Source organism: Phaethon aethereus, assembly GCF_964289735.1.
Source record: "Phaethon aethereus genome assembly, chromosome: 1".
Lineage (NCBI taxonomy): Eukaryota > Metazoa > Chordata > Aves > Phaethontiformes > Phaethontidae > Phaethon > Phaethon aethereus.
This window is the reverse complement of record NC_138575.1, coordinates 122,612,324-122,633,497: the sequence shown is the minus strand read 5'-3', so window position 1 is coordinate 122,633,497 and position 21,174 is coordinate 122,612,324.

The window sequence follows — 21,174 nt, the reverse complement described above, 5'->3', positions numbered from 1 at the left end:
TTCTCCCCCCTCTCAGGTACTCTCTGGAGTTATTAGCAGATAGAGCCTGTCACATGACAGCACATCACAGGTTCATGGATTCCTTGGTCTTAATGCTCTAGGACACTAAGGCCCCTACAGAGAGTGACTTTCCAGACAGACTAAGGGCTATACTTCTTTTTGCCTGCAGAAAATCTGGTCTTGACAGCAACAGTGTTGGGGTGCCCCTGCAAGCCCCTCTTTACGCACGCACCAGCTTTGCTCTGAGTTCTTCAGTTGTAGAGTACTGAGTTTGGCACAAGACCAAAAGTAACGCAGAAAAGGGGCCAAATAATCCCCCCACCTGAATCCCATCCTCCATGCTGTCCCATCTCAGACTACACAGCCCTGCTGTAATTATTCTCTGTACACTCTCATGATGACCTGACAGCAAAGATGTGCATACAGACTCTCTACCACCTCTGCACTGGAGACCCAGGCTGCACTGTCACCTCCTCTGCCATGACCTGCCAGCCGCAGGCACATCCTCATTGCACCAGCTGACAAAGCCACCAGACCCTCTTTTCAGGGGCCAGGCGGCACTGGGGGACTTGTCTGAGCAGACCTCCAGCTCTCCAAAGTCTATCTTCTCCACAGGAGTGAGACCAGGCGTCCTCACTGATCCTTTCCCTTTCCTACCATGCCTCGTGCCTTGAGGGGTGCTTGCTGATATGACAGCCCACCACGGAAAGATGTACACACCCTGGAAATCATTTTGCCTCCTTGACTCACTGCAGCGGAAAAGGCAGGCTGGAGTACGGGAACAAGAAGCAGGACAACTTCTTAGGCCGTCTAGCTAGCATTAAGCCTGAAATGCAAGTAATGAAAGATCAGCTGCTGAACAGCCAAGTACCCGCAGCACTCCATCCTGCGGCAGCTGGGGAGATGCAGTGACCTCCAGTGAAAAGATGCAGACTAATTCCACTATCTTTGACCCTTTTAGAGGAACTTTTTTTTTCCCTCATGAGTGGAAAGATCGATTTAAAATCTAGCGGCCAATTCACTCCGGCCTCTAGATTGCTTTTAAAGCACCAGTCCTGTGAGAATCCCCCACTGAAGTTCACTTCCTGCCCTCCCCGGTGGAGACTCCTCCGGCTCCTCGCAGATCAACCTGGCAGCCTGAAGTAATGTTCCCTTCAGCGGTTTATCTTCTGCCAAACAAAAGAAAATCAAACCCCTTGATCCTCGCTCAGGAAATGAGAGCGGTTCTGCATGAACTCTACGTGTCAACAGGCGCTGGTCCCGCTAAACCCAGCTGGAGGAAGCAATAACTTCCGCGGTAGCCGGCTCCTCTCTGCCCGTGGCAGAAGGACTTGCACAGCATGGGGTGGGCTGGCTTGGGGAATGGGGGGTCACCCCCGGCTGAGCTGGAGAGGGGTAAAGCAACGTACTGTGCTTTCCCAGGGGTGGCTGGGCGGTGGATCTCGGAGCCGGCCTCTGGCTCACGCCAGGTGAAGCTGGAAATTGTAAGATGGCATGCAGCAAATTCCAGCTAGGCAGCTAGCTGTAGCTTTCTGGTGAAGGGTATTTACTGATTTTGACTATACTGGATTTTTTTAGTCCAGACAGGCTTTGGCCATGTCTCAGAAATGCTGGTGGTCCCCTGCTGAGAGCCTCTGTCTGGCGTGTGGGACACTGAGATCTGAGCCTGCGTCTGAGCAGGGCCACAAACTTTGTTTCCCCACGTCCTGAGCAAGGGAAAGCTGCCCCAGGGGAGAGGCTGACGTGGAGTCTGGCTCTTCCCAACGTGGCACATCCCGTTTTGCTCATCCCGAGCTCTGGCTGGCGAGGTGGGGAGCAGCTGGGTGGCAGTAACGGGGTGGACCCGGAACTCAGGCAGTGCCTCTTGCCCCGGGGGAGCTGCGGGCAGGGGGGCAGGCGGGAGGCAAGATGTGTGAGAGATCCAGCCCCCCGCCAGCCAAAACACAGACTACGCAGATGCTCCTGCAAAGCTGTCAGGTGTTAGCAGGTGACACCGCTCCCCAAGATGACGAGATGATACGCCTGCATCCCGTGCCCCCCGTGCCCCAGCCTGCGCTGCCCAGAGGAGGCCTTGGGTTTCACTGTCAAGCCGCAGAGGGCGGGGGTCAGGCCCTCCCTCGGCCGTGAGCCCCCACCTCCGCAGCAGGACCCCCACCCCTTCAGCCAGGGTGGGGGTCACTTAGCTCATGTAGCCATCGGAGAGGCTTTAACCTCCGGGTGGGGAGACTGGAAAAGCTCCCAATCCCTCTTCCACTTTACATTTTCCTCGGAACCGTGCGGTGTCCTGATGCAAGAGACCCACACCTCGTGGAAAAAAAAATCCCCGTACCTGCGTTGTGCCCCTCAGAAGCGAGCAGATCCATCAGGCTAAAGGAATGCAATTCGTTCAGCTTGTCAGAGGGAAAGTCAGGAGGTGACAGCCCCCCCGGCAGGAGCCATGCGCCTGGCGGGCCCCCCGCTCCGGTGAGAAGAGGCACTCCGCCATGCTGCCACCACGTGTGTCCCTGAGCGCCCGGACAGGCCAGCTCGGATCGGGCATAAAGGCGCGCGTTCACGCGTGAGGATAACTAACCACTTCAACAGCTTACCCAGGGACACGGCACAATGCCTTGCAGCCTTTAAATCAGGACTGACTGCCTTTCCCAAAGATTTATTAAATCTCCAAAGAAACTCCTGGGCTTGACGCACAAATTGTGCTCTGTGTTATATCAGGGGTCATGCTAGCCGACCGTAATGACTCCTTCTGGCCTTGAAATTTATGGCTGGTGTCAGGGGGACAAATAACTCCTCCAGCAGGCACTGCTGGAGGAGAGGGAGCTCCCCGGGGCACGGCCATCTTCAAGGGGAGCGTGGCAGAAAGGCTGCCCAGGTGGCCCCATCCATCCTGCGTGGCAGAGGCACAGCGGCCACCGATGCTGTGCTGGGGAGCAGCGTGGGGACATGGCCCCCGTCCTCCTCCGGGCTTACCACGGAGCGGAGAGTGTCCTACGCAACCCAAAGCCCTCTCTGAAACCACGAACGTGAGTTGTCAGAAGGAAAGGGATGATAAATGTTCTACTTATCTTTTAGGCAGATTTTGTTTTGCAAATGAGGTTTTAATAAAAAAAAAAGGTCTTCTGCCAATCCTGTTTCAATACTTTTTCAGCATAAGGATCTGCGGCATCTCAGCAGATGTCGTACGCCTTGGGAAGGCGCAGCGAGACTGGAGGGGGAAGGCCAGGATGCTCCCTCCCCATGGTGCCTGTCCCCTAGTAACACTTGCCTGATGCAAATTTCCATTTCCTAAGCGAGCCGCTCACCCCTCTTGTGCAGAGACTTCCAATTTTCTTTCCTCACAATGATTGCGGCAAAGGCTCTGCAAGGGGGAGGGTGAAATCTCTGTAAAATGATAACCCCGGGGGTAAATCTTCAACAGGATCTGCACAGCTTTAGCTGTGCAACTGTCATTTACATTAATGGGAGTCACGCAGCTAAATAAGCACAGTGGAAATACCCTGGCCCCCAGCTGCCCAGTCTAAATAATAATATTAATAATAATAAAAAAGACCAGACCAGAGGGAAAGGAACAAAAAGGTTCTATTTTCCCACCTCAGGAGGTCAAGAGAAGACCTGTGTCAGAAGCAGAGATGTCGCTCACTCGTCACCCATCACAGCACAGGGCAGAAGGGAATAAGCATTCCTGATGCGGGGAGAAAGCCGGCAGCTCTCTAGGCATATGTTACTGTAAATTTGAAATTAGAGCCACCAAGGGGATGCAAAATGACAAACCCAGCTGCCGGTGGGGGTGCTGGCTGTGAGCAGAGTAAAGTGTCAATTATTTACCATTTGCTAAAGGACACCGCTTTCTGCAGTCAAGCTGAAATATGTGCGAAGCGCATCTTAAATCCCTCCAGCGCATGGGCTGGCGGGGGCAGCCCCACCCCTCCCCTCTGCTGAAGCAGGCCTTGGGGCCGGGGCATCCCAGAGTGGCTCCTGGCCATGCCGGGATCCGGCATTGCAGGAACAGCCAGATCCGCCCGGGCGCGTTGCCTGCTTGCACCAGCTCCCCCCGGCGCAACCCCGACGGCCAGGGCAGAGCACGGGGCTGCGAACCCCCTCGGAGGTCAGGGCAGGGATGGGGGGCACGCAGCCGGCATCGCCTTGCGCCCCGGCTCATGAAACCGCCGTTTCCCCAGCGAAAGCAGAGAGCAGGTGGCACCCCGGCGCCCGCCGCAGGAGGGGCACGGCACCTCTGTGGTCGGATCCGGGCCGGGACCCATGCTTGGGACAGCCCCGGCTCCGGCTGCTCCGCTTCTCCCATTGCAGTGGGATGTGCAGCTTGAAAAAGCAACGGGAAAGAATTGGCATTTTATAAACCGAGTGTGCGTGCGTGCAAATAAAACAGATGGTGAGGGTGTTTACATTAGCACTCATGCTGGAAGTGCTTAGATTATCTTCCTCCTTAGCTAAATTAGGGCCCAATTTGGGCTGGGAGCATCACTTTAAAAAATCAGTGTTCTTCCTGCTGTTGGTGAACGTGGGCTCCCATAGAAATCTTTATTCATCAAAACTTTCCCCTGGTCTGACCAAAATCTTCTATATTTGGGGCCCTGACAAGTCAGGGCACTTCACGAGCACTGGTGTCTGTTTCATCACAGGGGCCTCATGAGGTTCAGTCATCCTAAATAAGTAAGTCATCAAGGCCATGAGTCATGTCACAGGTGGGCTCCACAGTGATTCAAGGATGAGATGCTCCATCCTGATTTATTTCATTATGTCATTACCCAGAAGAAAACTCATTTGAAAGAAGTTTTTCCAAGCCTTGCATCCCACCTCCTCCGCTTGAGCTAGCAGTCTCTCCTTGCTGGCTCCTCGGACAGCGGGCCAGAGGAGCGAGAGACGCTACGAAACCATCTGGGCTTGAAGGGAAAGGTTTTAGTTGGAGGTCACACTTGACCTCCACTCACTTGCTGCCTACACAGGCTTTCCTCCAAGGGCTGGGCACATGGCAAGGCTTATCCCCGCCTGGCTGGGACAGCGTTATCCTCTGGGGACTTGGCAGCAGTCAGGCACAAAACAGACGCCGCTTCTTTGATGATAAGCCAAAGAGGAGGTATGAAGCCCATATAAAACTATCTGTTGAAACACTTTGGATGCAGCGTTAACAGCCCTGGTCCCGTGTCACCTCAAGGACAGCCACACGTGATTGATGCCTGGCCGTTGGTATCAGTGGATCATTACCGCTGGCTGCAAGCAGCTGTTTGAGAGCTGTTTGCATGCTCTTGGCATGCTCCATGCACAGTGGCGGCGGGTCAGGAGGAGATTTATGGCCAAACTTTCCATACTTGTGAGTATTCAGGCAAGGGACTGGGTGCCTCGTGCCCATCTGCAGTGCTGGGGTCTCAGGGGCAGCAGCCCAGAAACGCTGGGCAAGCTGTGGTAGCTGGCACCCTGCTCACCATGTGCACACCTCCATTTTTTTGAGCGCCATATGCAAGGTGAACGAAGTGAAGACATGAGCTTTCTGCAAGCCCCAGTGAAGCAAAAATGCCCAGCTGGGCCTTTTCTGGTCACGGGCACGCAGTTTCTCCCTCCTTATCGCTCAGTCTGAGAGCAAAGGAAACATTTCCACCTGTAATCTGTTATCAGAAATATTAGTGATAACTCCTGGATCAGCATTTCTGGTGAAAGGTAAGGAACGCCACACCCCAGTAAAACTATCTGGGAACTTGAAAATAAGGATTCTTGGTCTGGAGTCAGGCTCTTTTGTTATAAAATAACCAGGCGTTAAAATAACTCTATTTTATGCTGTGTGTGTCCATATCTGGATGTGTGCATATGCATATGCAAAAGGATAAGACCTGTAAGATAAACAGCAGAGATAAATTAAACTCCTAGGTATAATCTGGGTCTGCACCACAATCTGTGGGAATTTTATCACTGACTGCAGCATGGCTTCACCACGTGTTGTAGCAGCAGTTGTGACCTGGGAACTTTGTACTGCTGGAAAGGGAAAAATCTCAGCATAAGGACCTGGCACTCACTTCTGTCCTCGGGAGGACCAAAGATGTCAGAGGCTGCTGTAGAGTATAATTCATATTATAGCACTTGTATGACGGCTGCCGCCTCCCAGTGAGTCCTGCACGTTTGGAGCTCAGGATGACTAAGTCAGCTGGCTTTGCAGGAGGTGGGATTGGAAAAATTGTTCCATTTAAAAAAAATTAAAACAGTAAAACTTCCCTGCAGATAGGTTTCACGGCACTGCAGGTGGCCTCCAGAGAAGCACAGGGACCTGCTGTCTCAAAAGCAGGAGCAAGGAGCTCTCACGCCCCTCATGAGCAGGGCAGAGAGGAGCTGCACAACGCTGCATGAGAGCCCAGCGAGCGGAGTGGGGGGCACCTGCATCCTCAGGGTGCCCCCACATACGGCTTTGCAGTAACCCGGCAGAGGTGGACCCCATAGCTCAATGTCTAGGGCCCTGGTGGCAGCAGGAAGGAAGGACAAAATGCCATGCTGAGGAAATCCAATCCATGCATGCCACCTCCCCACCTGACCAGCTCTAGACTTTGTCTCCAGGGACCACAGCAGGAGAAGCACCAGGTCCAGGGGAGAGCAGGGACCAAAGCACTTCTCTCTCTGCTCCGCCACATACTGCAGTTTTCTGTCAGGGTGGCCACATACCGTGCTTTGAACTACATTGGTTTTGTTTGTACAGGCCTCTGACCTGTGAAGGACTTGAGCACAGGACATTTCCTCTAAAAATTAGTATTTTGACAGCAACATGAAGCAAGAGGACTCAAGCGCTAAGGCAGTTCCCAGAGAACACGTGAACATCAGCACCACGAGAATAAGAAGTTTAATGGATCAGGTGCAGCTAAGGCCTCTCAGGGTTTATACCTGTTCCTTACACACCTCCGACATGACATCCCTCATGGGCTGTCCCCACTTGCCAGTGACACTCCCAGTCTTGTTCATTACTTAAAGGGGGCTTACAAGAAAGATGGGGACAAACTTTTTATCAGGGCCTGTTGCGATAGGACAAGGGGTAATGATTTTAAACTAGAAGCGGGGAAATTCAGACTAGATATAAGCAAGAAATTTTTCACAATGAGTGTGGTGAAACACTGGCACAGGTTGCCCAGAGAGGTGGTAGATGCTCCATCCCTGGCAACATTCAGAGTCAGGTTTGACAGGGCTCTGAGCAACCCTACCTAATTGAAGATGTCCCTGCTCATTGCAGAGGGGTTGGACTAGATGGCCTTTAAAGGTCCGTTTCAGCCCAAACTATTCTATGATTCCCCTAGCTCCCTGGCCAGCTAGGAAGATCACTGCATGTGTGAAGTAAGAAACGGATCTCCAGTCTGAGACTTGTTTGTGCAAAAAGGTGGATGGAAACACCCATGTTTTGGTAAAAAAACTTGGCCAGTGGAACATGGGAATTGTGCTTCTGCACAATTCTGACAGTGGTCAATGGGAACAATCAGCACCAAAAGGTACCCCAGGCCTGGTGGTTAAAGCTGCTGCTACCCTCACTGCCAGTCCAGCTTCCCAAATAGAGAAGGGAAGCTCCTGAAGGGTTGACCCAGATGAGGTCAAACTCCTTCTGGGCTTTCACAAAAGGGTCTTTGCTCACCAAAACTCTTTGGTAGCTGGGGAGGAGGCCACGCGACATCTCTGCATGAGGGAGGTGGTTGCCTGGCCACCTCCACAAAAGCTGAATGCAGCTCCTGGTACTGCTTTTGGGGCTCGTGGCACCGCTGGCACAAGGGTGGAGAGGGCTGCACCACGTGTGACAGATTTTAAGGGGGCTCTAGCCCCTTTGCTACTCAGGCTAGTTAGCCACAATTTTCTTGACCTTCCCACGAAATTTCTTGAACATTTTTCTTGGTCAAGATGAGGAATTATTTTGATTTGCTTTCGATTCCTCTTAGTTCAGCAGCAGTCTCTTTCTCACATATTCTCCTTATTTTGTAGATGACAATGTTCCTTTTATATAAGAACTCATGGGAGCAGGTGGCTCAGTAAAGCACAAGGTGGCTTCCACCCCTGCCTCCTTGCTCCCCTCCTGCCCCCTTCCCAAACCCATGTTTTGGCACCCATCAGCTCTGACTCACACTCAGGCATGGAGCAGACAGGCAGGCAGCATCCAAACGGCTATTGCATCGGGTCAAATATCAAAGGTGAAAGGTTTGGCTATTGACGGGGGAACACACAGGCAATCTCGCAACATTTGACTTTCCCCTGCTTTGTATTGACTTCCGTTTTCTCGTTATGATAACAGGTAAGAAATTATTACCTGCGTTTTCACTGAGACAGCTCTTCTGTCAACAGACCCCGGCTCTGGTCTCCTCCTCCCTCCCTTTTCACAGATTAGCTTCTCATCGAAATGGAAAATTATCTTCAGACGATGTTGGCAAAGGCAAGGCTGACAGGACGACAAATCAGAGGGTGGGCATGAACCATAAATATTGTTAAATACTTATTTCAGCTCATGTTGCCTGACTCTGGGAAATCATATATAGCATTAAAAAACACAGCTGCCGGTGAGTGTGTGTTAATGGTGGCATGGCAAGAGCAGAGTGTCATGTTTGCCTCTCTATATCGAAGTAACAGATACGCACTCTGGCAAAGAAGAACTGAAACCCATCAGGCAAAGGGTGCTGTTCACCAAAGACCAGCATCATATGGTTGGAGAATAGCTTGTATAGTAAAGACAGGGACAAGAACAGGGACATTACAGGTGTATCGAAATGATCTCAGTCACACATGGGCTCAGAGTAATTATTTCAGGAAAAAAATAATTACAAGTGTGGTAGTAAAGGAGGAAGATACATGGGTCAGCTGAAAGTCATCCACAGGATGAAGCTAATCTCTATCTTTCACAGAATTAACGGATCTTAAAATACTTTTAGGCCTATCCTAAAATGACATTTCCATTAGAGGAAGGCAAAACAGTCCATGTTGTTGCACCAGTCACTTCTGAGAGTTCAACAGGAACATAGAGGGCACGCTGCCAGTCTTCCAGTGAAGGGACTTGACTCTGACACCAATACACAACAGACTTTTACAGCAATCTCCTTACAGGAGGAGACTGAAAGACCTGACCTTATGCCTTTTTCTACATCCTTACACTGAATACAAGGGAAGAAGTAGGCTAGAAGTTAGTTTTGAAGACTGGGGAGATCCTAGAACATTTTCCAAAGTGCAAGAGAGGCAGCAAGGTACACCCCCAACCCCCAGCATCTGTAGGCTGCAATCTGGTAAATTTATGTATAGGCTTATGCAACTTGGCTGTCTGCCGCAGCAGGGACATGAATTCAACAGCCCAGGAGTTCCTTTCACCTCTGTGCTTTGTATGTGCGTCTGACACGCAAAATCATGATGGCCCTCAGAGCTTGTAAAAATACTTCTCTTAATCCATTAATAAATTCTGCTTAGTGCCCACAGTGCGGGGTCTTAAAAGCTCTGCACTGCTGGGGTTTTCAGAAGGGTGTTGTGTTCTGGGCTGAGTGAACAGAAGGCAGTGAAACCTGTAAGAGTCAAAGGTCATCCATTTTTGCAGGGCCCCAGCATTTCTGGATTGACTGTCAGGGAAGAGCTTCATTGATTCATAAATATTTTTACAAACTGAAACAACCCTGCTGAATGGTCATATTTTGTCTAAGAATTGGGTTTGCTCTGTTTGTAAGAGATAACCAGACACTAGCAAATGCTATAAAGGTGTATAAAGGAGAGACCAGGAAAACTACATTACTTTTTAAAGAGAGCACGTAAATGGGGAAGGTGGAAATCAGACACCTTATAATTGCTTAAAATGCCTGCCTTTGAAACAAGTGAGCAACAGGAAAACTAGAGGTCAGTACTACTAAGCCAAGAATGGCCTCTTAGGAAAGACGCTCAAACTCAAATCCATTGCTGTCATAAGCTACGCAGGGTAATAAATCACATTTTGCTAGGGAGACTCTATATTAGAGAACTTTATTTTTCTGGGAAAGCCATGTAGGAATTAAAACCCAGACAAATAAACAATGCTTTCAAGTGCACATTTTGGTATGAAAGACAACAAACTCCAAACATAACTCTTTCACCTTTACTTAAAGGTAGAGCCTTTTTTGTCTTTGTAGTGGCCTTTGCATATGTGCTTTTCTCTACCAACCTTCCTTCACGCCCGGCAGATTAATCCGTCTGTTGCCTTTGGTTTGTTCTGCAAAGACAATACATATTCTTGATCCCTATTTTTGAAGAGCCCTTAGGAAAACCTAACTTGAAGGAGGAGTAAAAAGCTATAGCAAAGGACTCCATTTCTAGGTAATTTCTTCTAAATCCTGCTTTCAATTTATTACCCTGACAAAGAGTCTCTCAGTTGCAGAGCAGAGCCCTACCTCCCGCAGGGGATATACCAAGGATTATCTACCCTGAAATGAAAGTCTGTTGACCTAGGGAAAACATTTCACTAAATAACAGCAGTTGTGAATTGAAGGGACCTGTGGGGTATTAGACACGGTGTAAAAGCAATTTGAACAGAGTAAGGAAAATATGTGGAAATAGTTTTGGTCAGGAAAGCTAGATAAAGTATGTAAATGAATACATTTGTGGGACAGGTCGAAGTTATGCAAAAGGAAAATATGCCCACTTTTCCACTGCTGCCCTCCGAAGTGGCAACTGCAGAGGTACTCCAACCTCAGCAGGGTCCCACAGCCTCTGAAGGGTGCCGTCACCCAGCCAGAGGTGACCTGGCCCTGCCACGCTTCCCGCTCTCCGGCAGAACTCACTATACCCCACGGATCCCCGGATTGTCCCTGCACCGCCACAGGCATCTCCCTGTCTGCAGTGTCCTGGTGGCATCACTGTGCATTTTGGACTCTCCATAGTTGTGCATATGGTCCCTGTCACATACCCCCAGATAACCCTGCCTTGGCCAGGAAACTCTGTGTTTTCAAGGAAGTTATGAAGCCACCAATGCTTGAGCTATACGAAATTAAAATTAGAGGAAGGAAAAAAACATGAAAACTACTAGTCTTGAGCCTGTCTTCCTAGCCCACAGCCCAGTAGAAATTTGGACCTGCCGGCAACCGTGGCTAAAGTGTCTTTAATGTCAGTGAATCAAAGAGCTTTGCTAACGTTAAGCACAGGAGCACATAATTGCTGGCATCCCACATGGCCCCGGACCACAGGAATTAAAGCATTTTTGCTGTTCTGAGCAAAGTCATGTAGATCCTGTTGCCCTCTTGCACTGCACTACAGTGATAATCTGGCAGTTTTTATTAAATACACCCCCTCCCACAGTAAATTGGTTAATCCCAGGGTAAAGGAGAGTTTCTGAAGGGTGGCATCACAGAGGGAGAAATGGCAGGGGATCCGCTAGGCTTGGTCTCAATGCTCATAAACCCTTTTTTTTTTTTAAATCCTGCATAAAACAGAAGGTGATGTGAAATATGTTATTGAATTTGGGAAACGTCTCTGACAGGGAAATTTTTGAGTTGTTGAACAACCATCCGAGGCAGTGACGGAATTGCTACAGCCCAAGTCATACAAAATGAGGGTGGAAAAAAAGACCTTGACTCTTTTATGGAGTTTCTACAAATCCAGAGCTCAGCAGGGGCTCCACTGTACCAGACAATGTAAGTTACAATAGTGGCCAAAGCTTTCAAAAGTGACCAGTGATGTTCACACTCCTCAGATATTGGGGAGCTTCCATACAAGAGCCCTTTTTTTTTGAAATCTGATTTTATTTTCCCAAATACAGCAGACAAAAAAGAGAAACAAAACCCTCCGTGTGCTAGATGTTGGATACCAAAGGTTCAACAACTAATTGCTGAGCCTTGACCAGAACTTCTGTAAAAAAAAAAATTTAAAAAAAAAAGCCATTTGAGAAAAGAATGAGGCTGCAGTGCTGGTTACAACACCTCCCTGGCAAGGTTGGTGTAAGAGACAATATTATGCCCTACTTGTCCAGGCAAAAGACATATTATTGACCCCTCAGCTGCCCCAGTGCAACAGCTTGCATGTCCATTGGATGCCTTCAGTTAGAAGGAACATATATGAATGTCTCTTGGAGAACTCTGTATTTTGGGTTTAGGTGATGCAGTGTGACGCCTGCCCCACGAGCCCAGGCCATGGCCAAGCCACAGGGTGTTCAGCAGCAGGGCAGGAAGGCTTTGGGAGGTGCAGGGCTCTGCCTGGCGAGGGCAGCCACCTGAGGACGGTGCAGATCCCTGGGTGCTCCTCCAGCCCTGCCTTCTCCGAGCTGCTTCTTGCTGTCCTTGTTGCACAACCTCCTGTTCGGGATGATTTGCATGACTCAGCCTGGGATGAGTAGGAAAATGAATGTCATCATTTTGATCCAGTTAAAAATAATTTGTCTGGTGCTTTCTCTCTATCCTGCTCCCCCCCCCAGTTTTTTCTTTTTTTCTTGAAGAGAACTATTATCACATATTTAGGAAGGTAAATTGTCCTGGAGTTAAATTAGCACCTGATCAAATGTGCGCAAAGTGCTAATTGCACTTTGCTAGCAAAATCAACTGCAAACAAGCTTTTAAGTCTCCAGCAAGCAGGCATGAAAATCGAGGCCATCCCAAAGAAAGCGGAGCTTTTTCACACAGCTGACTGCAATATTACTCAGTGATAAAAGTCAGGCCATTTCATTCTGAACAAAGGGAGCAGAAGGGTAGTCATTTCTAAATAAGTGTATCAGGCAGCTCTTTTGGCCCGTGCTTTCCACTGCCAGATAGGACAAAATTCTTCTTGAAGAGTGAAGAAGGTCCATGTGTTTGGCCCCAAGCGGTAGGCACAGGTATTTCTCATGCCTCACGTAAGCTCGGGGAGCACTTCCCTGAGGAGCGACGCCGGTTGCTCCTTGCGCGCTCGCTCTCCGAATTCTGGTGGTCTGGTCAGGAGGCGTGCGGCAGGAGCTACGGGGAGGGCACAGGGTGAAGCAACGTAGCTGCTCCCCAGGGAGGAGCCCGCTGGGACACCCCCAAAAGATAACAGAGGAAACCGCTGGGGCCCTCCAATGCTCAGTTTCTAGCAGAACTAAATGTCTGTGTTTATTTACGGAAATCGGGTGGTTTGAAGGTAACTGGATGTGGCTTTCTGAGAAAAAGGGTATCCAAGCTTTCAGATGAGAACCTCCTTTGAAGATGCGGCATGTGGGGAGAAGATGGTCCTGTGCATTTAGGAGGCCATTTATGAGGCCACTGGGGACAGCAGAGACACTCCCGGAGTCAAGAGAGCTGAAAGCTGCTGTTCCCAGAGGGATGGGGCACCCCGAAAGCCAACGGGACCAGGTGTGCCATTCGTTTGGGAAAGAGGCAGGAGATTCCAGGCACTGCAGCAAGCGGTTGTGGTGGTGTTGGGTTTTGCTGAGATGGCAACTGCTCAAAAGCTGCTGTTTCTTTTTTCCCTCTCATGCTCCTTTTAACAAAGTGTAACTTTACCTTACACACACCAAAAAAAAGAGCAATAGAAACCTTGGGAATTTTCAATCAAATAACAATGAAAAAAATGTTGTCTAGATTGCAAAACCAAATGCTTTCAAGGTAAGCAGGATGAAGGCTGCCTGCACAGCCTCCTCCTATGTACACTTTATGAAACAGACTTATTTCTATGAGTACCTACCATTTTTTTCCCATCTTTAAATGTTTAGGCTATGCACCCAAAGGGCTAAAGTTTGTGGTCTCTCAGGCAAACATAGATATGGCATGTCCCGCTATTAGTGTTCCTGATCTTTCTCTTAACATCACTTTTGCATGTATCCCTGGAGTCTCACACCTCCCTTTCCTCCAGGAACAGCCAAAGCTTCCCTTCTGTTTATTAAAGCAGAAAACCAAAAGGGTCTCGTTAGCCCGCTGGGACGTAAGCAGCCTCCTCACTGCCTCCTCACTGATGCCGGTGGCCATACAGAAAAGCTGCGCTTTGTGCCATCCTTACAGCAGTTATTCTATATGATTGGATTGATACTCGTGCAATTTTTTTTAGTCATCCTTTCTCCTAATTTGCTTGCTTTGATAATTAGCCAAACGACATTAGTACTTCTCCCCCTCCAAGTAATCTTCACCTTTGTGCAGGAAGAATGCTAATTTGCCAGAAAGCTACATGGCATGTGCATGTTTTTCCATCTAATTTGGCAACATCGGCGCTTAAAGCAGGCGCGATGCTAATAAGGTAACTTGAGCAATCAGCCCAGGTAGAGATTTGTGGATTGCTTGAGAATTTGTTTGGAGTGTCGTTCTGTGTATGCACTCAGTGCTGATTATAGCTGGGAGAGGGGGGAAGGGGGGAACCTGAGCAGGTAAAATGGGCTAGTAGGAAGGCCATGGCATTTTCTTTTTCTGAGAGCCTTTGGACAGAGGGTACCTGTGCCCCAACTCAGCCTGAACACGTCCTCCAGGGCCGTGCTGAGGTGGAGATATCTTCAAGAGGAGTGGAGGGGGTGCGTGTCCTTGCCTCGTCCTGCCTTTGGTGCTGATCAGAGCACACAGATAGGGCTGGTGACAGAAGAGCAGGGAAAGCCACCACTGGGAGTTTTGGCATCTGCAGTCCCATGTTTCTCCTGGGCCCCACAAACGTTGTTATTTACCTCCTTAAAGCCCTAACCTGCCCCACCACATAGGCCTTGCAGGAGCTTCTAGCATGTGAAGGAGGGGAGGCAAGCAGCCAGTCCTGCTCTGCTCCAGTAGTCAGTGAGATGAGGTTGAGCCAGGCTCAGTCCTCATGGGTCACCTTGGCACAGCACTGTTCCTCCGCTTCCTCCAGCCTGGGAGCACGTGGTCCCTCTTTGTCGTTCCCCCTCATTCCTCCCCTCCTGTTCACCCCGCTGAGCTGTTCAGCCCCACAGACACATGACCCACGCTCTGGGGTGTCTGTGGGGTTTCTTCCAGGGGAGGGTCACGTGCTGCTTCCCCAGGCCAGGCAAGTGGGTTCAGGACCTGTGGCAGCGTGCCACCCAACACATTAGTAACAGCGTCCTTTCGGCAGGCAGGGATGTCAGGGCTGTCTAGGTAAATTAAAATCAGTTCAATCTTTGCTGTCACATCATCTCCTGCTCTGCCTTGCTCGCCTGCTTGCTTTTCTCACTCAGTTCTTGCTGGCGTTGGAGCCCTTGAACTAACAGGTACATTGCAGAAGTTTTCCATAAGCAAGACTTTAGATTGCTGTAGGCAGAAACTGCATTTCTCAGGTTAAAGAGATTGATTTTCCCCCTCATCTTTATTATCATTGCTGTTGTTTATACCATTATTTATACTGTTACTATTAGTATTACTTTATTCCATCTATGCCCAGCTACGAGTTGAGAAAGCATTTGAGGGTAACTCCTGTCTGGCTTTTGTCACCCCAGGCACTACAGAGCGAGGACTCTGGGTTTTGAGCGCGACGGGTCTGTCTCAAGACATGGAAATGTGTTTTGAAGGTGGTCCTGTTGTGTGGCTCTGAATACCCCTAACCACTGATGATGGTGGTGGCATCTGACTCAGGCCTGAGTTATCCAAATGACTTCTGTCATTTGACCCTACTGAAGAGGTGGATCAAAACCCCACACTCGATCCTATCTTGCACTGCAGTGCTTGCCATCTGGATCTACTAGCACCATATATCAGACATTAGCAGAGAAAATCTGAGGAATCTGTTGCCTTCAGACACCCTCTGGGGAAACACAGTTCATGTCAAAACCCTTTTGCAAATCAGAAAATGCTCCCACCCTGTATAAAGGTGTGGAGCAGGGGGTCACTCTCACTCTTGTCTCCCTGTTCTCTTTTGGACCAGAGCAATGACCCCAAATCAGCTAGAAAGGGACCTTTTTCCATGGGATTTCTGGCTCGATGGCGAGCAGGGGTAACCAGGTATTTCACAGACAACTCCTTCCCCTCCTGTCGCCTCCCAGGGGTGCTGGGCCAGGGTGACGCTCACCCAGAGGAAGGGGAGGGTGTCACGGCCATCATGTCCCACACTGCCAGCCCTGCAGATGCTCCCATTGCTCCCAGCACTATTCCAAGATTAAATCTTACTTGACTTAAATTTCCTTCCACTGCAAACATTTCCTTGAATTAATAGTTTCTTAACAATAGATAATCAAAACACTTGCCTGTATTTTATTTTAAAATAAACCAGGTGAGGGTCAAAAGCAGCTAGAAAACAGACTGATTAATGAAAGGGGGTGCTAGGGTTTTTTAACTTTCAACAGATGGAAAAGCAATTAATTTTCAGTCTGATTCTGTTGTTTTGATTTGTTCTTCATGGGAATCCTTATAAAGGCTTCCAGCGAGTTGTGGCCCCAGTTAAAAGCACGGCTGGGAAGGAGGCCACAGCCCAGCTCACCGCAGGAGGGCCAGCACGCTTCCCTGGGGAGGATGAGAGAGGATGAGATGTGTCAGCTAGTTGAAGCAAAGCAGGAACCCTCATTTGTTTCAAATACCTTCTTTAAACAAGTAAGAGGATCCTGGGTAGGGACACAATTAAAAGGAATCTCTCTCTCTCAAGGAAGCCAAATCTTGAGGACTTCGGCCTCTATCTGGGCAAAACTTCTTCCCCACGTTACCTTGAAAGGTTTGCCTTAGCAAAGGGTGGGCAGAAGCCATGGCAGAGTCCTGGGGCTTGGGGCTCTGGCCCCACTCCAGCAGCGTGCCATCACCCAGCCTGCACAGCAACTCCAGAGCCACATAGCAGCTGCCCACAGCAGAGGGTGGCCCATCCTTGGCTTTATACTGGGAGCCACCAGCCTCCACTTGCAATCACATGCTTAGGGTGGGGTGAGGTTCCCAACATTTCATTTGGGAAGCCCCAAATGCATGTGTTTTGCCTGCTTTGATTTGTGTGGGGAATAAGGAGCCTGAGTATTTCTAAGCGCAGGTGTTTTTAAACTGGAAATATTTTTTCCCGGTAGCTTCAGCCAGACATACCATCACCCAGCTCAATGGGAGCGAGTAGGGGCTGCCTCACTTCTTTGAAAATCATCTCTCCGTTAACATCTGCCCTTCTTCAGAGAAAAGGCAAGCCCTGCTTTCAGTGTGGTTAAACTCACCGATCTTAACTGAGCTGGCCTTGCCTGTGACCTTGAGCCAGAGGAGTCTCCAAACTCTCCCACGTGGTATTTGTGCCCATAAACACCTGGATTAAGTGACCCGTGCCAAACACGAAACAACAGCAACGTGGTAACATACTGCAGCCCTTCCCAAGCAAGAAGGAGGTGGTGTTCACCAGGTGACCACCCATGGCCACGCTGGCAGTCCTCAGCAGTGCCAAGCATGGATGACCAGAGGCAGAAAGAGCCGGTGGTGGGGTCCCTGGGGACCCGGGTCCTCCCTGAATGGGCAGCTCAAGAAGCGCTATCTTGCTCCCAGCTTTCAATGGCTGGTGACAGGAGCTGTGCTCATGCTCCCGAGCCAGGGTCAGCACTGTTTTTCTTTTCCAAAGAGCACGCACTGGCTGGTGAGATGTCACAGATTTGCAGTACCAGGAATTAGGGGCATTTTTTCTAATGCGAACACAATGTTATCTCATTAAGTGTGCTCTCAGGGCACCACAGCATGAGGAAAGCAATGAAAACATCTCTCCCCTTAGGGCAAGGCAATTTTCTAACTGGGACAAGAAAAGAGTTGTCCTGGGCCAAAGCCAGGCAGAAGGGATTGCTGGCCAAGGGAGAAGCTTTAGTCCTCTAAAGTCTCTCCAAAATCCCATTGGCAAAGCTGAGTTACACCATTGAAAAGTAAACATCCTCATTTTAAGATGAACTGCAGCGACCAAAGCAGTACAAAACACAGGCAATGGGCATTGGGATTTGGCACGCATCCCTCGCATTTCACTTTGTCTCAGTCAGGAACAGTTATGGACCTTTTGCCTGGCTTGACCCAAGGTAATATTGCTTTCCTAAGATCCAGAGAGTTTTCTTAAACTTGGCCCAGACTCGTGTGATTCTCACCTCGGACTTACTTAACCTTTATGAGCCAACCCTTTGGTTGAGCTAAGGGACTCCAGGGTTAGTAACTAGACCTGAAACTTCAAGACCCTTGCAGAGCATGGATCAAAACCAAAACAAAAGCTTCAGACAGCTTCAGCTGTCCAGTGGAAGACTCCCACCAAGACCTAAGGCTGTCCTGTGGAAACATACAAAATAAAACCTTGCCTTTGCCAAAGCCACAATGCAGATGAATGACTTGTGCTGCTTTGAAAAATGAATACATTTTATCACTTTAGATTACAACACAGTAATATATCTTTTCCTATCAGTGCAAAGCATCCTACCATTTATTTTAGCTGGCAGACTTGCTGCCAGAAAGGAAGTGAGAATATTACCTCTAACGAGTCTTCTCATAACGTCAATTTTCTAAAAGATGTACCAGTTCTAGGTTTGTGTCAATAGTCACTCTCCTCTCTCAGGAGTCCTCTCTGGCATCCCTAGGAGGCACGAAGCCACAATGTCCCTCACCACATCTACAAATGGGCCAAAGAGTCCACCTGCCTCCTTCTGGATCTTGGCAGTGGTTGGGTGAATAAAGCTGTGATCAAACAGCCCTCTGGTTTTCAGGCTTCACAGAACCAACATTCGTCTCCTTTTAAGCCTGCTTCCCAGGTGTGACTGAGATGTGTCAAAATTATTTGATCCTTGCACCATGTGGCAGGTGAGGTGAACAAGCAAGAACAAAGTCTGCAAACTAATCCCACTGCTTTGAGTTCGTGTTTGGTGAGATTTTTGCAAAACCATCTCTGTGCCTGGCCTTTGCACAAAAAATTGTGTTGAACTGAATGTCTAATTGTTTCAGCTGGTCTAGGTTTGATCACTCTGGGCCACTCTTCTCCATTTCTGAAGCATATGTGTGTTAAAAAAAATAAGAAATGCTTGGGGGGCACTCAGAAGCTTGGAAGCCCTATATATCCCCATATGGAGAATTCTGTTCAAAATGTGGCACCACTGTTAATGATAAAGGTATGCAGATGAATAGGGCAGGATTTTAACAGACCACTGAAATAGAAACTACAGCCGTAGCGTACTGAGCATACATTACACCGGCTTGTTTATCCCAGCATGCAAAGACCCTGGCAATCTATCAAGAAGCCAAAAGCATCTGAAACCCTTGCAGGATGCCCTTCGGCAGGACTTTGAAAACAAGCACTCCTGGTCAAGGCCACGCTGGTTAAGTATATCCCTAAGGAGCAATTAATTCCTGTGCCTTGGCATTGAATGCAAACCCAGGAGATACTTTGAGTTGTCCTGTGGTGGCAGGATCCAGAGCTCCCTTCAAGAGTGCAAATGTTTCCCATCCTCCCTTGGACAAAACTCTCCACGGACACAAGGTCCCAGTCGTGTGTTCAGATGCATTGCCCTCAGTTTCCAATCTGCTGTTTGCTTTCTTGAAGAGGACTGTGGCCAGTCTAATCCAGTTTCTCCCAGTTCCGCCCTCTTCTTCTACCTTGGGAAACTGTGAGTTTGTGTCCAGGTCGTCACTCGGAAAATGCTGAGCCAGCCTCAGACCAAAGAAGGAAGGCACCTTTCCCATGGAAATCTGTGCTTTAAACTCTCAAGGAAAAAGAGATTCAACTAAAAACTAGAAACCCAGAGCCAGGCTCTCCATAGGGATGGGAATCATAGACCAAGGGGCTGAACAACCTTCCACAACAGCCCAAGCATTCAAGATTCACACTTGCAAACATTGCGCTAGCATATGTGACTATGCACATCAATGCAGCAGTGAATTCCTTGTGCTTCATCATAAGCCTATAAAACGAGTGAGCCAAAAGTGAAGGTCTGTGGAGGTTCACAGATCTTTCAGTCAAGCCAAGGCCAAGTCTCAAGCAAACCTGAGCCAATGCCTTTCACTTGGAAAGTGCAAGGTAACCTTACACTCTGATAACAACACAGTGGGATTATAAATCCAAATCCACCAGGTTGCTCCAAGACCCTTTCAAAACCAGAAGAATGTGTCCAACACCATTTCCAAGTTCAGACTTGTTTCTCTGCTGTAGGAAATAATGCTGCAATATGAATAAAAATGCAATGAAGTTCAATGCCAGACCTGATAAGAGGGGAAGAATGATTTATTTTAAAACAAAAGGAATGTGACTCCCTCATTCTGTCACACCCACATAACCCTAGGCACTGAGAAGTGTGTATCCTCCTGATCCAGCCAGGATTCCTCGTGCTGGCACAGAGAACCAGGAACACTGGCTATCCAGTCCTCACCAAGTCTCCTGAGTGACACTGTCCAGGTTCGGATGTGCTATTTTTGGCTCGTTGGGAGCTGACAATAATGAGTCTCTCCATCCTGCCACACCTCTTGGTGAGTCATCAGGATTTTGTCTCCTGAGCCCTTTGTCTCCTGTTCTGAGATGCTGCCCCTGGATGTACTTCTCAAAGACCTGCTAGCCCAGGTGCCACCAATAACTGCCACCCACTTCTGTCCCCTCCCTGCCAGTTACTCCTTTTGGAGTTTTGCATACCAACATTCCCATTCATTCTCCTTTCATACTAATCTTCACATTTCTATCATAACTTTCTCTACCGCCACATGAGGCTGTACTTGGGCACACGTTTCAGCTGAGCTGCGGGATGCTACGAAGAGGGACAAGCTATCTCTCACTCAATTCACAGGAAGGGTTCAAGGGGCTCGGACGAGAAGAAAAGTATGATCCAGCCCAGTCCTCCAGCAGGTCTTCTAAACTCTGTTCTTCTTGGGCGCAAGGTGGGTGCTTTGGATGAGATTCATCTGCTCAGTGTAGACACTTGCAATTAAATGTCTTCTTCAGAGTTTGCTCCCTAGCCAATAGACATAGCCCATTCTGGGAGCAATACCTCTCTTTCTGATGGAGGTGGCTGAGATGGGTTAGATGGAGCGTGCCCATGGAGTGGCTATTTCTTTCCATTGTCTACCCAGGGAGAAAAGGACAGTGAGCTCAGACTGAAATGTCTACTCACCTAACTCTGAAGTTAGGTGAGCTGAATCCTATCCCTGCAGCCCAAAGAAGAGCGAGCAATGGGGGTAGGAAATGCATGTGTGGTGGGGCTTGCTGTTCACAACCTGACCCCATGACCCTTCTCAGCTGCGCATTGCACGTGCAGTTTGAGCTTCTCCACATTTCCTTCAAACTTCCTAAAAGCATGAGCAACCCAAGAGCAGGTTTCCCAGGATTCTTCCTCTGCAGACTTTTCCCTGCGTTTTCATCTCACAAGCGTCCTTCTCCTGACAAGCTGCTGGGATGCTGGCA